The sequence below is a fragment of the Rhipicephalus sanguineus genome, chromosome 8, assembly GCF_013339695.2.
Source record: "Rhipicephalus sanguineus isolate Rsan-2018 chromosome 8, BIME_Rsan_1.4, whole genome shotgun sequence".
Taxonomy (NCBI): Eukaryota; Metazoa; Arthropoda; class Arachnida; order Ixodida; family Ixodidae; genus Rhipicephalus; species Rhipicephalus sanguineus.
In genome coordinates, this window is record NC_051183.1 from 97,151,468 (window position 1) to 97,165,654 (window position 14,187).

At 46.6% G+C, this 14,187-nt stretch overlaps 1 protein-coding gene across 1 annotated transcript in view; it reads right to left on the reverse strand.

The window, feature by feature from the left end:
• Positions 1–11,154, reverse strand: part of LOC119402231 (uncharacterized) — a 134,326-nt gene extending 123,172 nt beyond the window's left edge. Inside the window, exon 1 of the mRNA XM_049418554.1 lies at positions 11,010–11,154. The gene's annotated coding sequence lies outside the window, so the exon portion shown is untranslated. The remainder of the gene's footprint in view (positions 1–11,009) is intronic.
• Between the last annotated feature and the right edge of the window lie 3,033 nt (positions 11,155–14,187).

Sequence of the window (14,187 nt, forward strand, 5' to 3'; positions counted from 1 at the left end):
AGTCAATCAATCAATCAATCAATCAATCAATCAATCAATCAATCAATCAATCAATCAATCAATTATTTAACGTGCCCAGGAACAACCGTAAGGTCTTTGTGCTGGCGCATGCAAAAAAAACAATAAAAATAAACAATACGATACAGACAGTTTTCAGAAATAAAAAGAGCAAAAACACGTAGACAAAGAGAAATGAACAAAAAAGGGGAGGAGTAAAATAAGACAGCACGAGAAATATTGACGGGGAATAAAAAATTAGATTGCATATATACAGCTATGTGGAAAGACTGAGAAGGGAAGACTCTGTACATTGTGCCACACTATGTCGAAACAGTGCAAAGCTCGGATAAAAACAATGATTGTGGGCTATGAAAAACGTCAAGATCAAGAAAATTAACATTTTAGAGACTTTGTATTCTGTGAACGGTAGAGTGTTGGAAGAAGCAGGCGGGTACATGAAACGGTCTGTTCTCTCTGGTTAACATACGCGGAATTCGAAAATTTACACAAATGAGAAGTACAGGGCAGGATATGATACCGTGGACTAGCTTGTAAAGAAATAAGAGATCAGAGCGATTTCGTCGGCAGTGAAGTGATGGCAGTGATAATAATTAAGCAGTACTTGAACGAGATCCAGAGTCATTTTAGCAAAGCGATGGTTATATATGCTGAGGAATTTTTTCTGGACTCGTTCAATGGTGTTACCTCTGGATTGAGCAATGCCATTCCATATCACGGACGCATACTCAAGTTGCGGAAGACATATTGCCGTGTACAATGTGTGTAGGGCCATGGGAGACCTGAATTCTCGAGATATTCTACAAACACATCCGAGAGAACGAAGGCCCCGCATAGCAGCACGCTTAACGTGAGAAGAAAAGTTTAACGCGCTGTCAACAACACCAAGATCACTGATTTCATAAACCTTGCATAACGGCACAGAATTGACAGAGTATTGAAATGACACGCTAGATGTTTTGCGAGTGATAGACATGAATTTTGTCTTCGAGGTATTCAGAGAAAGGTTATTACCGTTGCACTATTCGGAAAAAGAGCGCAAGTCTGACTGCAGCAAGCGACAGTCGTTAACTGAATGAATTTCTTTAAAAATCTTGATGTCATCGGCATACAAGAGGAAAGAAGAATTACGAATGGCAAAAGAAACATCAATAACGTAAATTAAAAATAGGAGTAGGCCTAATACCGACCCTTGAGGGACCCCACTAGTCACTTTATACAAAGAAGACGTTTGGCCATTTACGGCTACATAACAATATCTATTGAGTAGATAGCTCTGCAGGAGATTCACAACTGACAAGTGAACATCGAAGTGCGCAAGTTTAACCATAATCAGTGTGTGGCTGACTACGTCAAAAGCCTTGCTCAGGTCACAGTAGATTACGTCAACCTGTCCTCTCTGAGAAATAGGTGTGGAGATCTGCGTCATAAAACTAGCAAGATTTGTGGTAGTTGAGCGGCCAGCAAGAAAACCATGCTGATTACGAATCAATGAGTTTTTCGCACTAAAAGACAATATGTTGTAAAGAGCCAGCTCGAAGATCTTTAATGTGGCACATAGTAGAGAAATCGGGCGATAATTAGAAGCATTTGTTTTAGAGCCCGACTTAAATACTGGAAAAACACGAGCAGTTTTCCACATGCTAGGAAATGTGGAAGTGTCCAGGCAGTTATTAAATATCGTAGTCAGTACTGGGACAAATATACTACCATAAGCTTTTAGTATGGCGGAGGGGATGCCATTTGGCCCACATGATAAGGATGGTTTTAAGCGCTTAATGCATTCGCAGATAAGATTTTCATCCAGCGACAAAGCACTGGATGATCTAACCGCCTTGGGCTGTTGTCTGATATCAGTGCTAGAGTCTGAGGCCTTATAAACGGATGAGAAATGCGTGGCAAAACAGTCAGTGACGGCATGCACTTCTACCCCATTTGAGTCCAGTAGTCTGAAGGACTCTGCGCTTTTGCTGGACCGTTTACGTACATACTTCCAATACTCAGCCGGCCTGTCAGAGGCGCTTTTTTCTAAGAATTCAATATACGAACTATGATCCCGTTTATATAGCGTTTAGAGAGAGTTCGAAAGAAGATGAACTCTTCCTTCCACTCGCTGGATGGAGAACATTTAGATTTCCTGTGTGCGTGATCTTTATGCTTCAGTGCACTGATAAGTTCAGATAAGTACAAGTGGGGATATTTACGTTGTTTAGGTGTATATTGAGGAATAAAATTACGCATGCTGCTCAGTACAAGCTCCGTAAACCGATCAACCTGCTCAACATTTGGTTTGTCAGTAACCTGTGACCACTCAACGGTAGACAATTGATGATAGAGGCCCGTGTAATCACCTCGCTCGAAGGCAAATCTTGGAGATTTGTTTACGTAACTGCTGAAGCACGTTGTTTCGGCTGATGCGGATAATCTTACGTTAAGTGGTGGGTGGAATTTGTCCGGACGTACAAGAGAGATGTCGGAGCGGGAAACTTCAAGGGGTTCATCGTTTGACACACACAGGTCCAAGACGTTGCCACTGGAATTAACGACTGAGTTATGTTGCAGTAGGGAATTAAACGCCAGAAAGTCCAAGAGCAGGCTGCACTTTTTCTCTATGAAATGATTGTAATGAGAAAAAGTAAGCGTGCTCCAGTCAATTCCAGGTGCATTGAAATCCCCAAGAACAATAATTCTGTGCCCACTATGAGAAGATACCACAAGTTCAATGGAAGACATAACATAATAATAATAATAATAATAATAATAATAATAATAATAATAATAATAATAATAATAATAAAACTTACACCATTTCCCGCTAAAGGGGGCCATGAGGCGATGCGAAGCCGGAGCACTTGCACGTTCGCGTTCCGTTGGCGTTCGTTGGGCATGCTACCGACCTCGCGTCGTGGAACGCGAAGAGGAACGCTACGCGCGTCTTGTCTTCCCTCTAGCCTGGTCGTTAATTCTCACAGGGCGAGGCGGGAACGCAGTCTACAGGCGTGCGAGAGGGGGGCAGCGTAGGAGAGGAGAGAGAGGGGGAGGGGACGCGAATGCGCGGCGTTGCGCGGGAAAGAATTTCGGCATGTCTAGCCTGCGTTTCAGAGGAAGAGCGGAAAGGGGGAAGGGAGAGGGGAAGTGGAGAGGGCGAGGGGCGAGGAAGTGTGGAGTACTGTAAGTGGAGAGGGGGATTTGGAGAGAGCGAGGGGATAGGGTGAGTGGAGAGGGTATGCGCATGCGCAGTAAGGGTGGTCACGCCGCACACCACCACCACCACCGGATTGAACTCCGCCTTAAGATACTTGGCATCTAAAATAATAATAATAATAATAATAATAATATTAATAATTAATAATAATAATAATAATAATAATAATAATAATAATAATAATAATAATAATAATAATAATAATAATAATAATAATATCGGCTCTTAACATCCCAAAACCAGGATATGATTATAAGGGACGCTGTAGTGGAGGGCTCCGCAACGTGGAGGGCTCATTAAGCTGTATCCCCGCGGAAATCTCGTCCGCGGACGATCGTTCCGCCGCCCGGCCGGCTGCAAAGCACATCCAGGGCCCGTATTCTCAAACGATCGCAAAAGGCGATAGTATCGCGTTTGGTGACGTAGAATTTGATGCGTTCAATAAGTCAAAAAAAGACTTGCCTGTGACGTCATTGTTGCAACTGGCCGTTGGTAGTACGAATGTCTCACAACACGGGAGTGAGCGCACTGTACGAGCGCAGAGCAACCCGAGTACGGCGTTTTCGAGCGTGTGCTGCTGCTTCTACGCAGTGGCCAGGCTTGGCCGGCTTGGCTGTGGCTACTTGAAGTGTAAGACGTGTTGAAAGTGCTTTCAACGTTTTTTTGTTCGATTATTAAATGCACAGTATAATAGTTAAAGAATGAAACTTTGCGTGAAACGTATTTTCGTTGAGAGTTTAACACGGCGTGCTCGGAGAGTTCAGCTGTAGCGTGCAGCCGCAGCGACATCGTCTCAAGATCTCAACATGTTGCCGGCTCGCGATAAGCCACGCGAGCAACGCACGGTTCATGCTCCTGGGACGTTCAAACCACGAACAAACACGCGCTGGCAAAGAACGAGTGCTGATAACTCCCCAAGGTAATGCTCGATGAAAGCTTCAGCGTAAAAAATGCTGCGTATATCCACCGAGGCTTGAATACTAGAAGCTACCGCCTACGTCACTGAAATGCTAGACTTCACCACGAACCGACGGTTAACGGTGCCTTCGCTTATTGCAAGTATGTCGAGAGCACCGTCGAGCACCATGACGCAAAATTGACGTCGGCGGAACTACCAGATGGCGCCCTAACTTTTCCGGTTTGCTCAATAGCCAATCAGCGCGCACCAAAGGCGATACTTTTGCGATTGTCGCCTTTTGGGAATACGGGCCCAGACGACGAACGAAGCGAGTAGACAGACGCGCCGCAGCAAAACAACATGGCGGCACTTTCTCAAGCGAGAGCTGCCCGCTTCGAATCTTTAAGCTCTTCGTCGCGCATTGCGTGGGCTGTTAGTCCGAAACTGACGATTACGTCGGCTTTAGGTTTTTGTCCTCAAGCTTCGCCGACAACGTATTCATGATAATTTGGTACTGTTTCCGATCGCCGTACTCGCCTTCTGAGAGCTGTAGGCTTAGCGACTGCCTCTATTGGCAAAACATGAGCTCGGTGATCTGCGATAGCTACCAAATCTGAGAGGTCATATTAGTGTGCGAATGCTTGCTTGTTCCTTTTTTCTCTAGATGGCGCGAGCAGTCTGAAAGTCGAAATAGAGTCACTGGAAAAATTTGAGAGTATCGCATCTGTTTTCCGTGCGCCGCCGCCGACGCGATTGGCTTACTCGTTTCACGTGACCTCTCCCCGCCATATCCCTTCCAAGCGCTTTGGGTGCAGGCGCGTTCAATGCAGAGCGTGGCCGGACATTTAGCAGTACCACGGTCCCCAGAGGTACTTCGTCGCTTTTTTAAACGCGTCATGCAGACAGGGGCGTAAGCAGACATATTTTTGGAGGGGGGGGGGGGCACCTCCTTGATCTGAAGTGGGGCCTGGCAGGCAGATGTGGTCGAGTGTCATTTCGTGCTATCTATGTCACGGGGAAAAAAATGGGGGGGGGGGGCACGGGCCCGGTGTGACACCCCCTGGCTACGACACTGCATGCAGATGCCAGAAGAGAGTAGCTCACCAGCAATCGAACGTTACTGGTGAGCTACTCTGGGAATCTCGTTTGCCGTGTGGGAAAAATTATTGTCAAAGTGCGCCGTTCTACGTGGCTGCATAGTTGGCCTGAATGAATTCGCCCCCCTCGAATAACACTCCGTCCTGCAGTGAACTACACTAACTTTGCTGGAAAAGATCTTATGCGACAGGATACTTCAACATTTTTTTCAGTTCGCTATGGTCAGTAATATTGAAAATTACATACATTTCTATTTGCTTGGCTGTTTATATCTCGATCTGTTGAACAGATTACGCATGCTATCTGGGTTATAGGCGTGTCACACACGAGAGCGAAATCGAAGATTTATTAAAATAATAACTGTTTACTGGTATACCTTGAAGGCAACTGAGGCATGATCATTTGCCATTGTACAAAACAGAAGCGTGGAGCTCTGTTAATAAGCTTGGTATAAGGCAATGTTATCAAGCGTATTTTTAAATTTGTTGCAAAAGAAATGCTGCTAATGCTGCATTGCGCCGAGCGTCCCCTAAAATACTGTATAGTTGGTGAGAAATGGTCACAGCAAAAAAAAAAGCAGATCCCACGCATTGAGGGAGTCGATTTTATGCTAGCCCTAGGTCTACACACATACTGTGTTGCAGTAGCATGCGTTTTAAAAATTCCGGGATGTGCTATTTCTGATCAAGAGAACATAAAGCACCGTGCCGAGGAAGTTTTAATAAGAGTGCATTATGAAAAAAAAAATGTGCAGCAGTGCAGAAACCAAACCCCAAGCTGTTCACGCGCTGGCAACGCCAAAAAAAACTGTTTGTCGGAACACAGCAAATATTTGCAAATTCATTGCAACGTTGGGAATATTAAGGAGACAAGAAATAGGAAATGAAACAATTATGTAGTGATGTCAGTCATTTTTGATGGCCTATTTTCTACGTATCGTAAGATGAGATACACCTTACCTACCGCACGGCGATTCGCGCGTGCGTTCGGCTGCTGGGGTTCCGAATCAAAACGTTGCGCACAACTTCCAATTACCGTACACACAGAACTTCTATTACACATATCAACCAGTTGAACAGCAAGCATGGTGTGCAAGCAAGCTATGCGTCAGCGATCAGTCGAAGGACGCAATGTTGAATGTTCTCGATGTTGTTCGATATCGTTCTTGAGTGCAGTGAAGCTTAACACCGACTGCAAAGCTAGCGCAAACAGTCAAGATTCACCAAATGCATGTCGAAGTAAATAGCATCTCGCACGATGTCACTGCGCTAATGCAACCATGTTTATAGCTCCGGACCTAGCGAACACACCCGGGCGTGACCCGAAAAGAGACCGATGAAGCCATGAAGAGAGTTCGCGAGCACATGGCAACATTCGCCGTAAGTTTCATTAGTTACACCGCTAACCGCGCGGTCGATTCATACCTGTCGATGACTCGAAATAACTTCTAATATCCTCTTGAAGAAACACACAAACATAATACCGTTCCTCCGAGCGTAACACGGCACCGAGGCTAAAAGATCGGTCACTTCTGAACACACGCTAGCAACGCGCCGGACGGTCTGGAAGGGAAATGGCCGCCGCCACCCAATGTTGCCCGCGTGCAGCCTACCTTTGCGGTACTCTGATTTTCCAGTGACTCTAAGTCGAAAACACAATAAGTGCTAGCAAAAGAATTGAAGGTTTTTATGTTTCCGTCTATGGCGCAGAGTTTCTTTTAAGTTGAAGATGGAGCTCGAAAGAAAGCGACGATTAGCTGCAATGGCTGTTGCATTATCAGAATTAGACGGTGAAGCGCTCTTCTTTCCTGCAAAAAGATCTTGTTGGCAAAAGGACTACATCGCTAACAAGCATCTGGGTATACAACACCAACTGTACGGTGAGCGTTTGGTTAGTGACACCGAATAATACAGGAGGCTGCTGCGAGTGTCAAGAGGCAGCTTGTCCAGTTGCTGTCGCTCGTGGGACCTCGCATAGAACGACAGGACCCCGTGATGCGGCGAGCCATATAAGCGGAAACAAGGTTGCAGGTCACGCTAAGGTACTTTGCTTCGGGCAAGTGTTGCACGTCTGTGCATTTCTGCTCGAAACATTGCTCATATTAGTTGCATCCGAGACCTCAGTTTAACCTACGCGCAAACTTGGAGAGCCTCGCTTTTAGAGCCGGCATTACGTTGTGTTGGAAATCGCCTGCAAGGTCTTGAATAGATAGATATCTGGCAATAATAAAATAAATCTTCATCGGCTAAATATACGAAACCATACAAGAAAAAGAAAAAGCAGCGCTTGTTGCCAGACCTATAATGGCACCCTCGGCTAAATCTGTTGAGTTATTCCGCGCGTGTCCGAATGCAAAAAAGAGCTTGGCATTTTCCGTCCGCGACGTCCGTGGACGCGGCACGGATGGCACAAATCCGTGACGCGGGGTCACGTGATGCGCCGTCCGCGGCGGAAAAGACGGATTCGGTCCGTCGTGTGGATACACCCTAACGTGCACCTAAATCTTAGTACACGGGCCTCAAACGTTTTCGCCTCCATCGAAAATGCAGCCGCCGCGGCCGGAATCCGATCCCGCGACTTTCGGGTCAGCAGTCGAGCGCCACAACCACTAGGCCACCGAGGCGTGGCCCCGCTTGCGGCTAAGCGGAGGGAACTTAACATTCGCGTTCCCACTCCGCCAAGCTGCTCAGCGGAACGTAAAAACTCGTAAAGTAAAACTCTCTATTAACAGGACTCTGGCAAGAAGCCACTAGAGACTTTACTGGCCGCCATAACTGGATTCGATAGACTATTTTACGGATGGCTTTCGGTGAACGTTGCCAGCTCTTTATCTTGAACTAAATAACCAGCGCTACGGTGTGCGTATACACATGAAAATGATTGCGTTGGAGCATTCTGCGTTTCCTCACCTGATCAGTTCACGTCACGAGGTACAAAAATAAGAAAAAAACATGGTTGATCCCTCCGTCATACGAATTGGATAACACGAAAGCAAACGTTCCCTTATAGAAGTAACTGAATGTTTACTGTACATTGATATAAGAGAGTTTGCACAATGTATATTGATGTCTAGCAGCTATATCACCGTTTAACGTGGGTGCACCCACTTTGATGCTTGGTGGTACATCTCCATGCCGACGACTAACGTCCATGTTCAAAGATTAAACAAACCCTTGTGGTAGCTGTAGTAGTTAGCGGTGAACGCGTAATCAGAGAACGAGATGTGATAGCCACAAGAGCGTCGCATATTGGACGCAGAACTTGGTCGCCATCGTGCAGCATGTTAAAATGTGATTGAACACCACGGCCGGACTAGAGGGAAACGCAAAGCGCGTCGTGCCTCCCCGGTAGCCCGGCCGTGATTTTTCTAGGGGTGAGCGCGTGAGCGAAGAACGCGGTGTTTACAGTCGGGTGAGGCACGCGCGCGTCGCAGAGCTACGAGCGAGGCCGACGCTTTTACTACGCTTGGCTAAGGTCGCCACCTTACGGTGTGTTAAGGCATTGACAAAATTGAACTTCTATTGAAAACGCGCCGAATGGGAGGGACGTGTAACGCGTTGCAGGTGCTAATCGCGGAGGCCACAGTATTGACGAATTACTTTACCGCTCCCAGAGGGCCACACCACCCCGCCGACCGGGAGAGTGGTAGATATGAAAGCACGAGCCTAAAAAGCCACCTAAAGATCGCCCGATGTTAGCGGTGTAAGCATGTTTCATGTTGGCTACCTTGTGCTGCCGAGCAAAACTACCGCCGTGGTGAACACAGAAATTGCCTAGTCAAGTTGGCGAGAGCAGACGAGAGCAACGAGAGGTCGAGTTGAGAGAGAGAATTAAACTTTATTGAGGGACCAGGCGCGCGTGCTCTTCGTCCAGAGGTGGGTGACTTCCTCATTCCAGGGAGCCATGGCTTGCAGCTGACGCTCGAGCCCTGTCCACCAACCGGAGCTGGTCCTCAGGGTTCGCGGACGTCAGCAGCGCCTCCCACTGGTCTTCCGGATTTTCATCCACGTTCAGTTCGTCTATGGGCGGGATACTTGGGTTGTTGCGACATCCCCATACCATGTCGTACAGGGTGTTAGCAGAGGCCGGGCAGTATGTACAGTGCCTGTTAAAGTTGCCGGGGTACATTGCGTGGAGTAGTGTACCGTGCGGGTAGGTACCCGCCTGTAGCCTTCTCCAAGTCACTGCTTCTCTCTAGTAGGCCTTTTATGAGCCGCTGGATAGTGGCGTCGTTGCTTCCTGTAGTGCGCGAGTATGTCGGAGTACTTTCTTGGTATTGGCTCCTCTTCATTTTCGGAGTCCGAATATTGCTGCGGAGTAGCCCGGTGTGTATGCTCTCGGGCTGCGGCATGCGCCGCTCGGTTCCCCGCTAGGGATTCGTGCCCCGGTGTCCAGAGGATATTTGCATCTTCGAAGTCGCACGTTAGGAGGATTCGAAGGGTTGATTTACTTATTGACCCTTTTTGAAATCTTCGACATGCTTCTTGCGAATCCGTCACTATGGTTACTGAAGAACTTCTACTTATTGCTAACGCAATGCCAAGTTCTTCTGCGGTAGTTGCGTCATTTGCATGTGTCGAAGCGGCAGCGAGTTCCCTACCTGTTTCATCCACCACGCTAGCTACATATTTGTTTACCCCTCGATACTTAGCAGCATCCGTGTAACGCACGCTCTCTTTGTTGCTATAGTTCGCGAGCCTCTGCTGTAACAATCGTGGTCGTGCTTGTCGTCTTCCCTTGTCGTGTTCCGGGTGCATGTTCCTGGGTAGTTGACAGGTCGAGTTGAAACTTGAAGTTAGAGGCACATGATGGCGTGTCTTCTTTAAATATTTTGTGTATCTGTGCCATGCTTTGTTGTGTTATTTCGCGAGTGTTTGCTTAGAAGTAGGCACACATACAGCCACACATACTGCGCTACGTGTGGGTGTGTGTGTGCCTTTTCTGTCCCTGTCTTTCGCGCTGCTCCCTCAAGTTAGGTTGAACCATCTAGCCAACAAGTTCACGCTTCAAGGTATCAGTGGTGTTCCGATGTAAGCGCCTGGTATAACTCAGTGCGCTCCAGAATGAGGGATTTGCCTTGTTAAGCTTCACCGCTGCACAGTGGCGTTATGCGAAGAAAACTAAACGTCACGCTGCGAAGCTCTAGCCCTTCGTGGCCGAGAAGGGTTCGCTGCCGCAAAGTCTTTGATAAAACATTTACGGCTTCGAAGCAACTTCAAGGAATCAGTCATGTCATGAGACTGTCCGAGACGTGTGAATATAAAAGCTTACAGGCGTATTTTCCATTTGTAATAATGGATATATCGAATTATTTTGCGATCCCCTTCGAATCCTATGTCTCCGACGGTCATCAGGTGAGGTGAAACTTGAGGCACTCGAGAGTGTGCGTTGCGTTAAAATGTCGGTGCATGCCCTGATTTATGTTACCTCGCGAGTGTTCGCTTGAATTTATACAGATTCTTAAGACTATCAGCAGCGCTAAGAAATCCATCATCTGCGCATTTAATATTTGGCCTGAAATGAAGCAGCCATGGCGTTTGAACTAGACATCCGTAGCGGCGCCTCGTCGCAATTGTGCAGCAAGTTGACACTATGCGATCACGCTGAATTCAGGCCACGTGATTCATTGGTATCTTGTAATAATTTCTGTTGGCATAATTAAGTTTCTCCATGACACTATTCCAAGCTATTCCAAGAAGTGGCTTGGTCTGTTCTCTAATGTAGAGGGCTGCTGCTAATTCGTTTGCCTGGGGGGTAGAAGAATTGAAGAAACGTTTGCTATGTACTTACGCATTTATTAGACGTTTGGGTGCTCATACGGTGACTGAAGACTGCGTGGGCGCCTTTTTTTGTAATTAAAGAAGACAAATCATCATTTAACGTATGTGGCAGTTACGATTTCCCTGCTGGTGGGCTTCGCTGCAGAACGAATCACCGATGCACAATACATGCTTTGTGGGATAACACAGCTGCAATGCCTTAAAGCTGACTATAGTGAATCTGTCATCTTGTAGCACGTATATATAATGTAAATATATAGTGCATTGAATCCAAAGGGCAGTGCAAGCATGGCGTAAACAAGCAGGGTACGAGTCAAAATATGGGCGGCGGATTTCTTTGCGCTCCACAATGAAGGAATTGCTTTGTAAGTTTTACCGCTACACAGGGGTGTAATGCGACGAAAACTAAATGCCACGCTATGAAGCTTGCCACCTGTGGTTGCAATTAGTTGCCGGAAAGAGTATCGCCAGGATGCTTCAGTGGCGCAAAGTGTTGTCTGGTACTATATACGTACACGTTTCACACGAGCAGGTTGATGAAAAATAAGTAATGGGAAAACTTGAACGAATTCACAGCAGCTTTACAACGAAGAATTGTCTAGGGACAGTCCGAAGACGCATGAATATATATATATATATATATATATATATATATATATATATATATATATATATATATATATACAGTAGAACCCCGCTGATACGTTTTTGAAGGGACCGTAGGAAATAAACGTAAGAGACGGGAAACGTAAGAGGCGAAAAACAGGAAAAACGGCAAAATATTTAGTGGTACAGAATTTTATTTCAACTCTTACGAGCAGCACGAAAATTAACGCGCTCAGCCGCGATCTAGTCGATGGATAGAAACGCGGGGCTTAGGACGGCTTCATCCACAGAAATGTAATCAACGTATGTGATTTTTTTAACACCAACAGCTGTAGGCATGAAAGAACTAAGCACACGCAATCACGACCGGCGCGGCGAGTCCGACCGCGAACCGCATGCACGACCATGCGAGCTCCAACCAGCTCGAACTCCTCCCGTTCTCCGACAAATAACGATGATGATGAGTCTACGCCAACGCGATGGCAGAAGTGAATGCCAATCTCGAAGGCCTTGCTTTCGCAAGCAATTACGTCATACACGCCATGTTTGTGCAATACAAATCTCAAAGGCTATGCTTATGTCAATAGTAAATGCCAATCTCGAAGGCCTTGCTTTCGCGAGCAGTTACGTCATAGACGCCATCTTTGCAATTTGAATCTCGAAGGCCATGCTTTTGTTTGCATCAATTGAAAGATTCTGTTGCTTGCACCTCTCATGCGGCTAATATTACGGTCAAACGAGGCCAAGCTGCGTGAAAATGCACCATGGCCGCTCTCTTTGGTAGTCACTCGGTCGGCTCCGAGCACACTTCGCGACGTATCATACGGGAACGGTACGACAGTTACGACGTAACAGCGGGGTTCCCAATACATTGTATCCTATGGGAGCTACGCCGGGACCGGCGGAAAACGACGTAACAGCCGGGAAAACGCAGCAGTGAGGAACGTAACAGAGGGGTTCTACTGTATATATATATATTGTGAGGCACCGCTTTATTCGAGTCTAGCTCGAGCTGTTCTACAATGATGATGATATATACAGATGAGAAAGTTGCACAAACGATGATGATATGTCGAGATGACAAAGAAGAGTCACTGATTTGTTACGCTCACACTAATTCCCCCTCGCGCTGGAAGCGGCCTTCTGGCCGCGTGACAGTATTACGTAAGGTGGCGCTGAGCCGTTCTCCCAATTAGGGTTGCAGAAGTTGCGCCTTTTCCATTCCTCAACCTCTCCTCCTCCTCCTCCTACGTAAGGCGTCGGGTATACGGCTTTAAACGAGAAACATGCACTATTTCTGTCCCCCGGCAACGGTGATAGGAAGGAGTTGTAAGAGGTGAAATACGGTAATTAACTGGGGAGGTTTGCTCAACGACCTTGTAAGGTCCAAGAAAGCGCCTCGTGAATTTTTCGGACAAGCCAGGAACGCGCAGCGGAGCCCATAGAAGAACTTCGTCTCCAGGGGAAAAAGTCACAGCACGGTGAGTGGAGTCGTAGCGAGACTTGCGAGCTTCCTGGGAGATGCCGGTGTTAATTCGGGCCAGATGACGGCAGTGTGCGAGGCGAGACAAAAAGACTTCGGAGGGTGCGGGAGCCGAAAGGAACGAGACGTCCAGAGCGAAATTCGGCGAGCGGCCGTGGACTAGGAAAAAGGGAGAAATCTGCCAGTGGTGCGTTGCGTAGCCGTGTTATGAGCGAACGTGACGAACGGCAGGATTGCGTCCCAGTTCGAGTGGTCGGGGTCTATGTACATTGCAATCATATCAGAGAGGGTGCGATGAAAGCGTTCTGTCAATATATATATATATATATATATATATATATATATATATATATATATATATATATATATATATATATATTGATTTAGGAGAAGACACATAAACGACATAGACTGGCTATGTCGTTTATGTGTCTTCTCTTGTCTTCGTTTCATTGAGCTGCACATACTCAGTAAAAATTCAGTGCTGGGCAGTATCAAGGATACATGTATCTTAGATACTCCTTGGGTATCTTGTATCTGTATCGCGATACGTCTCGCAAGACGATTATCTGTATCTGTATTTCCGATACATTCAATAATGTATCGTGTATCTTAAGATACAAGATACTCCTATAGAAACAACACCGACCGAAGCAAATAACAGTGGCTGAACTACGCTTCTCAAGCTGATACTGCTGCCACTAAGCTACCTCAATAAAACTAACGACAGTGACATTCTTTTATAAATCTGCCAGAGTTCTCCGTCGAGGGCAGGCTACGAAGTCAGCGCGTCCCCATTGGTGGAGTCACGTGGTGGCGCTCGCGCGATCTCGACAAAAACAAGCCCGCGAACGTCTACGAGCAGTCGAACTTCGGTTTTCTCGCTATTTTTCTTTCTTTTTACTAGTGTCGGTGCCATGACAATTCCTCGTAAATACTGTACTATTCTACGTACTCTAACGCGTACAGCACTTTTCGCGAAAATTCTGATGTTCCTATAGTGTCGTTATCGAAGTTTACCTTGCGTGGTGCTTCGTTGCGAAGTCTGACGAATGCAGGAATGGCGTTTCTTTGCATTTCGCCTCTTTCACATGAGAAC